The sequence below is a fragment of the Paralichthys olivaceus genome, chromosome 22 (genome assembly GCF_024713975.1).
Source record: "Paralichthys olivaceus isolate ysfri-2021 chromosome 22, ASM2471397v2, whole genome shotgun sequence".
Lineage (NCBI taxonomy): Eukaryota > Metazoa > Chordata > Actinopteri > Pleuronectiformes > Paralichthyidae > Paralichthys > Paralichthys olivaceus.
The window spans coordinates 823,699-837,310 of NC_091114.1; positions in this window are offsets into that span (position 1 = coordinate 823,699).

The window sequence follows — 13,612 nt, forward strand, 5'->3', positions numbered from 1 at the left end:
CAGCTTCTGTCCACATTTGAAAAGCTGATACATATAGATACATAGATACACCCTGTAGTAATTTTACATTTGCTAAAAGAAATATAAACAAGGCATTTTCTTAAATAAATTATCACATTATATTAATTGGGTGATGACAAACCCATCACTGCATTTTCCCCAATTTTGGCTTACTTTTATGACTATATGGTTTTCTGTGATAGTAAAATAATAGATGTGTTAAATAACCAAAAAGAAGTAGAACACAAGATCTTTGGTAGATCCTCATATCCAATCATATTCTACTTTAGTGCAGTATATTTCTAACAAATGTTTGATTAATCAAATTATGTAGAGAGAAATGATGCAGATTGAACCTGAGGCTTCTGGGGCTTATGTCTTATATATAGAGAGAGAAATATAACAGCCCAGATGCAGTTTGTACAGTGTCAGAACAGGGGTTCCACATGAATCCCCATTAAAAGTCCATAACAATAGCTCTAGATAATTCCTCTGATGTAGATTTTATTTTTCATTTGCCCTCCCCATACCTCAATTAATTGCTTTGCATTATACAGTATATGTCCTGTTGCCTTTGAAAAGCCATCAAGTAAACAGCATCCAGCAGACTACACAGCCTCATTAGATTTTGTCCAGACACAGAGCGCCCATAAAAACAGATCTCTTCAGTATATAAATATAACATATTTAGCATATCAACTTAAAGGTACAGTTTGTAGAATTTTGTGATATCTAGTGTTTAAATTTCATGTTGCAGCTCACCTCACCCTCTCCTTCCAAACATGAAAAAGAATCCGTTGTAGCCTTTGTTGTCATAAAAACTCAAAAGGTGTTTAGTTTGTCCAGTCTGGACTAATGTAAAAAACATGGTGGCCTCCTTAGAGAGGACCCCCCTACATGTAAATATAAAGTATTTAAATATAAAGGGCCTTTTCTGGGGTAAAGAAAACTAGTGAAAACATCATGAGGATTGTACTTCCTTAAATTTCTGCCAGTAGTTCCCTTTAACCTAAATCTTACACACTGCACTTTTAAATAATGATAATAAAGTATCAAAACTCAATTTTAAGAGACCCTTCTACAAGAATGAATATTGTAATAGAACGATTAATAGAAAGATAAAAAAACAAACATTAAAAGATCCAAAAAGCGTGGCTCCACTGTCATAAACTAGTTTATATAGGCAACCTTTAGAGGCAGGCGGTAAAAGGAGATGAGTGTGGGAGACAAAGTAAGTAAGAATGGTAAGAATGGAGAAGCTGACTTTCTCAGCTAGACTAAAATCAGAAACTTTTAAAAACTACTGGGAAAACTGGATTGATTTTGTGTCTCCATTGAGAGCAGACTTTGTGCAATAAGGACAGTGTGTATTGCAGAGTGTTGACCCCCTTGGTTCAGGCTACAAACTTGTTTATTGTTCATTTATTTATTTGATATGTTTACCCCAATCAGGAGACAAGGAACAATGCAGGAGAGGTGTGAAAATAAGGACAAGAGTGAAAAAGCAGTTCATTTTACTTCACATTTACTCTACTGTAACTTTACTTGAGAATTAATGTCCAATTATGTCTCTGCTCTGCGGTGGAAATATAGGAATGTTTTATACAGTTGTAAAATTATACACATTATGTAAAATATTGATGGAATATTGATATGTGGAATCAATAAAAAAGATAATTGAAAAAAAAAAAAAGCTCTGGGTGTTGCAGGTCAAAAGATCAAATTTGGGGCCTTTTGGGTTCAAATGTCTGGTTAGGGTTACTACACATGCTCTTACTGCTGCTGGTGATAGAATAACTTTTTGAACATAAAAACACAAGAATAAACAAAAATACTGTTCTCTAAGTGCTGCAACTGACAGTAAACATTACAACATGAATATGCTCTAGTATTAGAATATGAGAAATTTAATGTTACTCTGCTACTTCAGCCAACTTGCGGGAGGATGAGGTCGTATTAAAGAGACCACTTTGGTGAGAGAATGGGCTGTGATTGGTGGGTGACTGACGAGCACCCATAAACCTATCGGTAGCCGAGCACATGACTCTGTGTCCTGCATGAACTAACACAATGCTTCATTAGTCACAATTCAAGTTCAGGATTTCTACGTTGACATTCTCACTTTAAACTTAATTTAAAGTATCTTGAATTGAGGCAAATTAAAGCTGACCTTGAATTATGATCAGTCAGAATCAAATTGTCATATATCACAAATCATAAACTGGATTTATTTTCATAATTAATTATGGATAAAATTACAAAGTATGTTGCAGAAATCTGAAATGGATATCTATATAATTGAGTATTGTACAAGTTACATTGTACAAGTACATGTTCTACTGAATAAGGGATCAGCCACTTGCTATCTGTAAACCCCCAACCCCCAAGTGAATCTCCTTATATTATGCTAGGTGTTGTTTGGGCAAAGAAAAAATTAAAAGAAAAAAACTCTAATTTTTGCATTTTAGCAGGTGCTCTTAATAAAAATGTTCCCTTTTTAGCACCATGCATCTTATCCACTGAAATATCCACACTTACATCACTGATATAAACATATCAGTCAGGTTTGCCTATCTCAGCTTTGGAGAAGGGAGGGAGACTGTCACCTGTGCATGTACACCACTGTATCTCTCATGGAAGTTACCATTTTAATTATGTTAGAGGCCAAAAAATTGTGAGCATTGACAGCCATTTTTAGATATGATAGGTAAAGTGAGCAGTATCAGCTACAGAGTTTACCCATAGTCTGCTGCTGCCATCTTCCTCATCCTGCTACTGACTGGCATAATCATTGCCATTGCAGTGGTCTATTGCAAGTGGAGGAAGAAAGCTCTGAGAAAGGACAAAGAAGGAGTGCCACTCCGGGATGTTTAGTGTGTGTGTGTTTCAGCACATGCACACACATGCACACATATTATTGTGGGAACAAGCGGTACAGCTGAACTGGACTGAGGCCTGCAACGAAAGTAATAGTTCAAAGTTCCACTGTCAAACACTGGAATCCACCCTTCCTTTAGTTTCTGTGAAACTGAATATGTTGAACATATTTTATTCTTCAAGATGAACGTTTCTGGGAATTAAATGCCATTTGTTAAAAGAGTTAAAGGGTGAGGGTTCGGATGCAGGTACTTACGTAGAGTACTCCACAGTGTAGCTGTAAGTGGCTGATGGTTTTGGTTCCCAGGACAAAATGGTTTTAAAGTTGGTTGATTTCCAATTTTGTGCTTGGGGATAGGAGCCTGGAAAATTAGACAATTTGTGTAAGATACTATACTAACATGATTTAAATGAAGGTTATAGTGACACACAAATGTTGACTCCTGTCATTATGAAAGAAAACAATACACCAAAGGTGTTTTATATACTTTATTAACTTATACAAGTAATTTCCATAGGTGAGCTGTACAGGGGACTTTCACACAGTACTTTTACTTTTACCAGAGTCTTTTTTTACTCAAGTATCTGTATTTCTACTTTAGTAAAGAATGTGAGTACCTTTTCCACCTCTGAGTAACACAGTGGAATGTGTAAATATGCAGTGACAACCTGAGCTACTGTCCCGAGATGAGAAGTTCAGTGAAAGGTTTCACAATGAACTACACTGGCCATGCTCTTTCTGCAGATTTATTGCAGAGTTTAAACAGCAACATCATATTGCCACAGCACTACTTGTCTGCCTATTCATCTTGTGTTTCTGTTTTTGTTCTTTTTACCTCAATGTTTTGTTTTGTTCTATTGCATTGTGTTTTGTTGTGTTCCGATACACAAGCTGCTATGACAACTTAATTTCCCTCTGGGGATGAATAAAGTACTCTATCTATCTATCTATCTAAAGAGGCCACAGATCTTTTGTAGGCTTTCGATTTTTTTCATTATACCCAACAATGACTTTAAACATATAGCTCCTACATGTCTATAGGTAGCATAATTAACTTTTAAAAGAGAAAAAAACATGTTACAAACAGTAAACAGCAACAGATCATCTTAAATATTACAATGATTCTTTTCAGTAATCACGGTATAGTACACATAATCATATCAAGCTAATATGTCATTTCAAAAAGAAAAAGAATTTTGTTCTGTAACACTGACGGCAAGTTGACGTTAACAGCATTATCCTAACTGACTTGGAAAGCATGCATGCAATCAGCTGAATGAAAAGTGTTACATTGATTTAACTAACTTAACATTGGATATTTAAATGTTCCTTTAAAAGTTTAAATTAAGCAAGGTATCTGGTATAGTAAATCTTCAGGTGTTGCCGCCATTGTTCTGCCATAATTCTGCTGGAAACATAATCAGGTCATACAAAGATCTCTCTATGGATGTGGTCATGTTGAAAGCGACCTTATATTAACTGAGGGCATTGAACTAAAATCAGTCCGCCAGTGAAATAAACATGTTGTCTGAATCAGGCTTTAGTGGATTGGCTACCTGTATGCTCTGTTGACTTGGTAACAGAACCAAAGTGTTGAGTAGATTTAAGATTTTACACAAGAAAAGTAAGCATCAGTTTCAAGTTTCTTGGCACCAAGTTCCATCCATTATCAAACCTAATTCTGTTAAGAGTTGCGCAAGGGCTGAAGTCAATCCCACCTGACACAGGGCAAGCAAGTAGAGTTACTTTGGGAATTTAATATGTTCATTATATACACCTCTGAAATAAGATCTAGATCTCCACTTCTAGCTATGACCTCAGCGGTGGTGTACAACGATGTTTTGGAGCAGCTATTATCAGTTATTTCTAATTTATCCACATTATCACGCAACACCAAGGATGGAAACAAATTTCCATACTACGCAATAGTGGACAACGAAGAGCATCTTGATAGAGCTCATAAATGGCTATTTAAAAATGTGTGTTACAGAACGGAATTTCAGGTGACCTGGCCTCTACAAACCATCCATAATCACAAAATCTGGCCAAACCACATGAAGGGGCTGTGTGGGTGAAACACTGGAAGAGTCCATGAAGTCATAGAAAAATTCGACACAATTTGTCACAGTCTGTGACAGATGAAATGAGATCAGGCAGCGATGCTAAAAACAAACTCAGCCTTGTTCCAGTGAAGCTGGTAGAGCTGAGGTGTTTGTTCTTTGAACAAAGATAATAACTAAGTGAATAGCAGCCAATGTAGTTAAACATGAGAGGGAGTGTACAAGAGTCATCCATCTCCCACACTGGGTTGCATTTGTGGGAGTTAGTTATTTTTAAAACACAGAGACCATCACTAACTGCAACCTCTGTCATGAGCATGTCATTGAGAGATCTCCTTTTTCAGTGTCACAAAAACCTAAGGATGTGTTTATAATATGAGATTAAATTGACACCAAGATTATTTAAAAAAAAAAAAAGCTTTGTAAAGGGTGTTTCATAAAAGACAATCTTCTATTACACTCATTGATAAAGCCTCAGAGGTTTAATCGTTCAAACAGGGCGTGGACCTCTAAATGTATCAGCATTTGTTTTCACTTCATAACCGTGCAGGTAACTATGACAGTTGAGGGGATACTATGTGTATAAATTCACAGTGAAATAATCAAAATGCAAAATAATTTTTAATATAAAAGGCACTAAATGCTGTGTAACTGCAGCAGTGAGCCTCTGTTAATTCTAGTAGATAATTCTGGAGTCAGGAGTAACATAACTATGTACGTGAGTGAATCTGGTGAGCCCTGGAGCTCTCTCACTATTTCATTGGTATCCTCCAATCTACAGGCTGCAATCAGTATTTATGAAATCTCGTACCAGAAGCTGATAAGTTAATGGGTTTAAGTAAACTGTCTCAGCAACAAACATATCCAGAGGAAGCATGTCAGTCAGTAGTCAGTCATACTGCATTTTCTTATAGCAAGCTAAACTCTACTCTCACAGTACTGAGTGGCTCTGGGACTTTATTTGACAATGTTGGGAAGTTAGTTTGATCGCATATAAAAGCAGAGTACAGAGAATAGATTTTCCTCACGTCAGACTTTGGAATGCAAGCATATGATTACATCCTGGAAACAATACACAGTGTGAACTTGTATTGTAATAAACTTTAAGAAATACCTGTGGAGAAGCTTAGATTGATATCAGCACCAGAGCATTTCAACATATACAGAATTATAGTCATTATTCAGTGGTTAGAGTGATGCCTTCCTGGCTGGCTGGGTTCTCATGTGTTTACTGCTCCAGCTTCCTGTCTGCACCTGAACACAGCCAGGAAGAACGTTGACAAACTTTGACAGATTCAGAAAAGACATATTGTAGAAAAGAACAGAGAACATCAATGGAGACAATGTTGCTGATTTTGACCGAATGACAATTTGTTTTCACTGGGTTGTTTCTTCAAACACCTGAACTGACTCAGGTTTCTGTTTGCCTGTACTGATGATTCACTACAGTGTGAATATTTGCTCCTCTTTCAGGAGCAGAGGCAGAGAATTATGTCTGAGTTGAGGGTTGGCCATATCCTGGTCTGTAACCATCATACATGAGCAAATACCTTGATACCTCACAGTATCATAAGGTACTGTGCACTCAAACTGGTCTCAATCTTTTGTACCTTTTTATACCACATCAAGAATTAAATTTTTTTAAACAATGAAATTTAATTGTAAGCAAGTTGTATTAGCTCTCCCATGCATATTTTATAATTTGAGTCAACTTACTAGCTTCATGTGGAGCTAGTTATTGAAGTTCAAAAGCAAAAATGACAGCTAACTGGTTAATACTAGTAAAATGATATTTTTTCGTTATCGATAAGTTTAGCTAACACTAAGAATGCATTTTTTTTTACAATATCCAATGTGCATGTGATTGTATTTGGTAGAAATATCCACCAAACATGCAGTTATTGTTTGCAAAATATCCACTTTAGACACTGAACAGCACTCCTTCAGCCTTTTCTACTTCCACCCTGTTATTTTCTACTATTTATCATACTTTCTGTGTGCTGTAGGTAGAATGCCAACAATTAAGTAGCACTAATGGGTTTTACACACACACAGCCTATCCTGTAATATAAAAATGTACTTGTACTATCCTGTTCCGGCCAATGCAGTATGAACGACAACAGATCACTGGAAGAGTCATTTCTAGAGTGAGACTACATTGTTCATGTACTGAATGTTCTGTGCTGAGGCCAAACAATTGCACATGATTTTTCCTTATGGTCAGGAATATACCTAAAAAAACAGGTTTGACACATGGTTTACTGCAACATACTGAAGACTGAGGTCGAGAGTGTAGGCAGTGAATTTCCACTTTAATAGACTGGGTTGGGACATGACGCCCCAGCTTGCCCAGGAATGTAAAGGGGGGGTTTTTGGTGTGTTGGTGTTCACCTGTTGGAACATGACTGTGTGTGCACATTATTTCCAAAACCAGGTATGAAAGCATGAATTGGTATCAGATAAAGATTCAGGTTGCATGACTGCAACACAAGGGCACCAGCACACTCTGGTTCTTGTTGAGGCATATGGGATGGGCGTCAGGTATGTGTGGGAATTCAGAAGGAGCTTTTCAAAGGAAGTGAGAACACACTGTACCTTTATGATGGGATAAAGGGCTTGCCAGTCTGAGCTGAGATGACCTCAGCTGATAAACCTGATTAATCCTGTTTCAGAAAAAAACAGTAAGAGGATAAAGCAAAACAACTGACTCTAAATAAGAGGGTATATTAACATCAAAAGAAGCACTGAGCATTCCTCAGCCAATGACACAGCAAAAAGAAAAGAAAAAGAAAGAACATAAATAATGGTAATGCCTGTTTGTTGTAACAAGTTTCATTCAGCTTTATTTTCACATTTCCTCATCATTTCTAACATTGTTGTCAACAATTTAAGATTATGGAACTATTGTGACATCTTAAGTGAGGCAGGTAAACATGAACAGTAAAATTAGTTTTATTTTATAATTTTATAATTTATTCCTTAACTCTAAAAATTCTAACCAGATCCTAACCATGGTGCTGGCCCAGAATGCCTCCTTGATTGAGGCCAGCACACTCGTCAAGGTAGGGAGTAACAATGTCATTAACATGTGCCGGAACATGCATCACATACTGATTGGGAACTGGCAGCAACCCACAGAACATGAATCACTGATCATCAATGACGCTATCATCAGTTCTCCCAAATCTGTGTCACAGGTATTGTCTGGTGAAGCATCAAACACTAATCCTAACTGTTCATTTTAATTGTAACAGATTAGATTTGAACTTTGACCTGGTTAAATGATTCATAGCTTCTTGGCATGCAGGTAAAGGGTATGCACATGTTCCTTCTTAGTTTATTGAGAGAGTAAACTGTACTGTGTGACTGACTGTGCAGACACACATTCAGACAGAGATGACACCTGTGTTTGCAGTGGGTGCGCCATATTTGTCCTAGCGCCTGTTGGAGTTTGTTATCTTTATTGAACATTGAGGTTGGGAACGCTGTGAGTTGCTGTTAAAGCAAACCACTTCATCACCTACTCCCTCTATGACTCATTGGACCCACTGCAGTTGCCTACAGGCCAAATAGGTCAACTGCAGATGCCATCTCCCTCACCCTTCCTACTGCCCTCACCCACCTGGACCAGAGGTACACATGTGAGAATGCTGTTTATTGACTATAGTTCAGAGTTCAATACCATCGTGCCCCTGAAGCTCGTCACCAAGCATGGAGACCTTGGGCTCAACACCAGTGTGGATAGGCAGCACCACATTCTCCGAATGACTCTCAGCACCAGCGCCCCCCAGGGCTGCCTGCTCAGTCCTCTCCTGTACTCCCTGTTCACTCATGACTGCGTGGCCACCCACAGCTTCAAAACCATCATTAAATTTGCTGATGACACACAGGAAGAGACAGGGAGTTAAACACGCCCCCCTCTCCATCAACAGGTGTCAAGGTTAGGGTGGGGGACGTGAGATGAGGAGGACCAAAACGCAGAAACTAATTAAAGTTTAACAAAAAGTGTATTTATTAAACAGGAAGTCTACAGGAAAACAAAAGTCGCACTCAAAAAGAAGAGTGGAACACAGAACAGGGCAGGATACAAACTTACTGGGTAACGTGACGAGAGCTGACGAGACACATGAACAGACAGAACCATGACGACGACGAACCAACAACCACATGGGGGAAACACCAAGACTTATATACAGACTGGAACTAATGAGTAACTGGGGACAGGTGGCACAAGACAAACAGGTGAACCTGATGAGAGCAGGAAGTAAACAGGTGAAAACACACAGGGAGCAAGGACTACAAACTAAAACAGGAAGCACTGAACAAACTTATCAACGAGAACAAAATACAATAACCAAGACAGGGATGAACACAGGAGAGGGACACAGAGCAACACAGGAGGATCACCGGTTGGAACATAGCGAGGGACGAGGGGAACACAGGAGAGGGACAATGAAAATACAAAACTGTGACAGAACCTCCCCCTTAAGGACCGGATTCCAGACAGTCCAAAACTGAATTAAAACAAGGACTAACTCTGAAACTGAGAGGGGTGGGAATCTGGAACAGAGCATGGGGCTCGACCCGGAGGCCAGTCAAAGTCAGAGCACGGGGCTCGGGCGGGCGACCCGGAGGCCGGTCAGAAACTGACCCCGGGGGCTCGGGCGGGCGGCCCGGAGGCCGGTCAGAAACAGAGCCCGGGGGCTCGGGCGGGCGGCCCGGAGGCCGGTCAGAAACTGAGCCCGGGGGCTCGGGCGGGCGGCCCGGAGGCCGGTCAGAAACAGAGCCCGGGGGCTCGGGCGGGCGGCCCGGAGGCCGATCAGAAACAGAGCCCGGGGGCTCGGGCGGGCGGCCCGGAGGCCGATCAGAAACAGAGCCCAGGGGCTCAGGGAAAATCAGCTGCTTCTGCAGTCCAGTCAAAGGAAGCTCTGGGGAAGATAGCAGCTGAGGCTGCTGCTGTGACACAGGAGGCTCTGGAGAAGATAGCAGCTGAGGCTGCTGCTGTGACACAGGAGGCTCTGGAGAAGATAGCAGCTGAGGCTGCTGCTGTGACACAGGAGGCTCTGGAGAAGATAGCAGCTGATGCTGAGGTCGACACTCAGGAGGAGATGACCGATGACGCTGCTGTCGCTTTCCCGGAGATGACGACAGCTGCCGTCGCTGCACCGGAGGAGACGACAGCGACCGCCGCCCCAGCTGTGCCGGCGCCAGCCTAACCCTCGACCGTGGGACAGGAACAGGAACTGAAGCGGAGCCAGGCGAGACCCGCATCCGTGGGACCGGAACCGGAACTGAAGCGGAGCCAGGCGAGACCCGCATCCGTGGAACAGGAACAGGAACTGAAGCGGAGCCCGGCGAGACCCGCAACCGTGGAACAGGAACAGGAACTGAAGTGGAGCCCGGTGAGACCCGCATCCGTGGGACAGGAACAGGAACTGAAGCGGAGCCAGGCGAGACCCGCATCCGTGGGACAGGAACAGGAACAGGAACTGAAGCGGAGCCAGGCGAGACCCGCATCCGTGGGACAGGAACAGGAACCGGAACTGAAGCGGAGCCAGGCGAGACCCGCATCCGTGGAACAGGAACAGGAACTGAAGCGGAGCCCGGCGAGACCCGCAACCGTGGAACAGGAACAGGAACTGAAGTGGAGCCCGGTGAGACCCGCATCCGTGGGACAGGAACAGGAACTGAAACGGAGCCCGGCGAGACCCGCAACCGTGGAACAGGAACAGGAACTGAAGTGGAGCCCGGTGAGACCCGCATCCGTGGGACAGGAACAGGAACTGAAACGGAGCCCGGCGAGACCCGCAACCGTGGAACAGGAACAGGAACTGAAGCGGAGCCAGGCGAGACCCGCATCCGTGGGACAGGAACAGGAACTGAAGCGGAGCCAGGCGAGACCCGCATCCGTGGGACAGGAACAGGAACAGGAACTGAAGCGGAGCCAGGCGAGACCCGCATCCGTGGGACAGGAACAGGAACAGGAACTGAAGCGGAGCCAGGCGAGACCCGCATCCGTGGGACAGGAACAGGAGAGCCGCTCGCCGTAACCCTCAGCCGAGGGACAGGAACTGGCGAGACGACTGCTTGAACCCCCGACCGTGGGGCAGGAACAGGAACTGGAGAGCCGCTCGCCGTAACCCTCAGCCGAGGGACAGGAACTGGCGAGACGACTGCTTGAACCCCCGACCGTGGGGCAGGAACAGGAACTGGAGAGCCGCTCGCCGTAACCCTCTGCCGAGGGACAGGAACTGGCGAGACGACTGCTTGAACCACCGACCGTGGGGCAGGAACAGGAACTGGAGAGCCGCTCGCCGCAACCCTCAGCCGAGGGACAGGAACTGGCAAGACGACTGCTTGAACCCCCAAACGTGGGGCAGGAACAGGAACAGGAGGGCCGCTCGCCGTAACCCTCTGCCGAGGGACAGGAACTGGCGAGACGACTGCTTGAACCCCCGACCGTGGGGCAGGAACAGGAACTGGAGAGCCGCTCGCCGTAACCCTCAGCCGAGGGACAGGAACTGGCGAGACGACTGCTTGAACCCCCGACCGTGGGGCAGGAACAGGAACAGGAGGGCCGCTCGCCGTAACCCTCTGCCGAGGGACAGGAACTGGCGAGACGACTGCTTGAACCCCCGACCGTGGGGCAGGAACAGGAACTGGAGAGCCGCTCGCCGTAACCCTCAGCCGAGGGACAGGAACTGGCGAGACGACTGCTTGAACCCCCAAACGTGGGGCAGGAACAAGAACAGGAGGGCCGCTCGCCGTAACCCTCTGCCGAGGGACAGGAACTGGCGAGACGACTGCTTGAACCCCCCACCGCGGGGCAGGAACAGGAACTGGAGAGCCGCTCGCCGTAACCCTCAGCCGAGGGACAGGAACTGGCGAGACGACTGCTTGAACCCCCGACCGTGGGGCAGGAACAGGAACGGCGACCTCCGAAACCGGAACGTGGGTAGCATCTGCCGGGATCCCCGACGCCGGAACATGGGTGACGTCAGCCGGGACCCCCGACGCTGGAACGTGGGTAGCATCTGCCGGGATCCCCGACGCCGGAACATGAGTGACGTCAGCCGGGACCCCCGACGCTGGAACGTGGGTTGCTTCTGCAAGAATCCACGATATTCTGAATTGAGGTTGCCGCCTGTTAACTGGTGGAGATGGATGGAAACTGAGTGAGGGGGCTCCCCTCCGGCGCCCGCCCCGCGCCGTAGCGTTTCTACGCAGACTACGGGGGCCACCAAAAGCCAGGCGGGTGCCGAGGTAGGGATCTGCAGGGGGAGTTGGGGATGAGAGGATGTCCTGTAGTCTCCTCTCTACGGTCACCAGGTGCGGGACAAAGTGGCTGACCCAGGGTCTGTCCTTAAGCCAATCCCGCACCGGTGCCATTTTCTCCAGGAGCTCTTCACGCTCCTTGGTGCCTGCGGTGCTCAGCTCCTCCACCAGTGAGTCAAAATAAAAAACCTTCCTATAAAAAACATAAAGCTCTGCTTGGTCCATTACTGGTTGGTTCGTACTGTCAAGGTTAGGGTGGGGGACGTGAGATGAGGAGGACCAAAACGCAGAAACTAATTAAAGTTTAACAAAAAGTGTATTTATTAAACAGGAAGTCTACAGGAAAACAAAAGTCGCACTCAAAAAGAAGAGTGGAACACAGAACAGGGCAGGATACAAACTTACTGGGTAACGTGACGAGAGCTGACGAGACACATGAACAGACAGAACCATGACGACGACGAACCAACAACCACATGGGGGAAACACCAAGACTTATATACAGACTGGAACTAATGAGTAACTGGGGACAGGTGGCACAAGACAAACAGGTGAACCTGATGAGGGCAGGAAGTAAACAGCTGAAAACACACAGGGAGCAAGGACTACAAAATAAAACAGGAAGCACTGAACAAACTTATCAACGAGAACAAAATACAATAACCAAGACAGGGATGAACACAGGAGAGGGACACAGAGCAACACAGGAGAATCACCGGTTGGAACATAGCGAGGGACGAGGGGAACACAGGAGAGGGACAATGAAAATACAAAACTGTGACAACAGGATTATGTTGGAGAGAGTCAGCAGTTTCAGGTTCCTCTGGGTTCACATCACCTGACCTGGACGGCCAGACAGCGGCTCTTCTTCCTCTGCAGGCTGCGGAGGCTCAACATGGGCCCAAGGATTCTCTGCAACTTTTACAGGTGCACCATTGAGAGTATTCTGACAGGCTGCATCACCGCCTGGTATGACAGCTGCATCGCCCTGAACTGCAAGGCTCTCCAGAGAGTGGTGAAGTCTGCTCAGTGTATTACCAGGACAGAGCTGCCATCCATGGAGGACCGCTACACCCAGCGGTGTAGGAAGAAGAGCAACCAGATCGTTAAAGACCCCAGCACCCAAACCATTAACTGTCCTGCCTGCTGCCATCTGGCCGACGATTTTTTATATTTTATATTCTATTTTTAGTTGTATTTTTTTCTTGTGTAATTTCTGAGCATGGCTAGAGGGGAGCATTTCATTGCCAGCAACTGCTGAATGTAATTGTTGTGCATATGACAATAAACCCTTGAATCTTGAATCACTTCTGCTTGGACCCACTGTGGGCTAATGGCACAACGGATGTGAGTAAGAAGTTGGTGTGTGGAAATCAACACTTAACAGAAGCATCGTCTC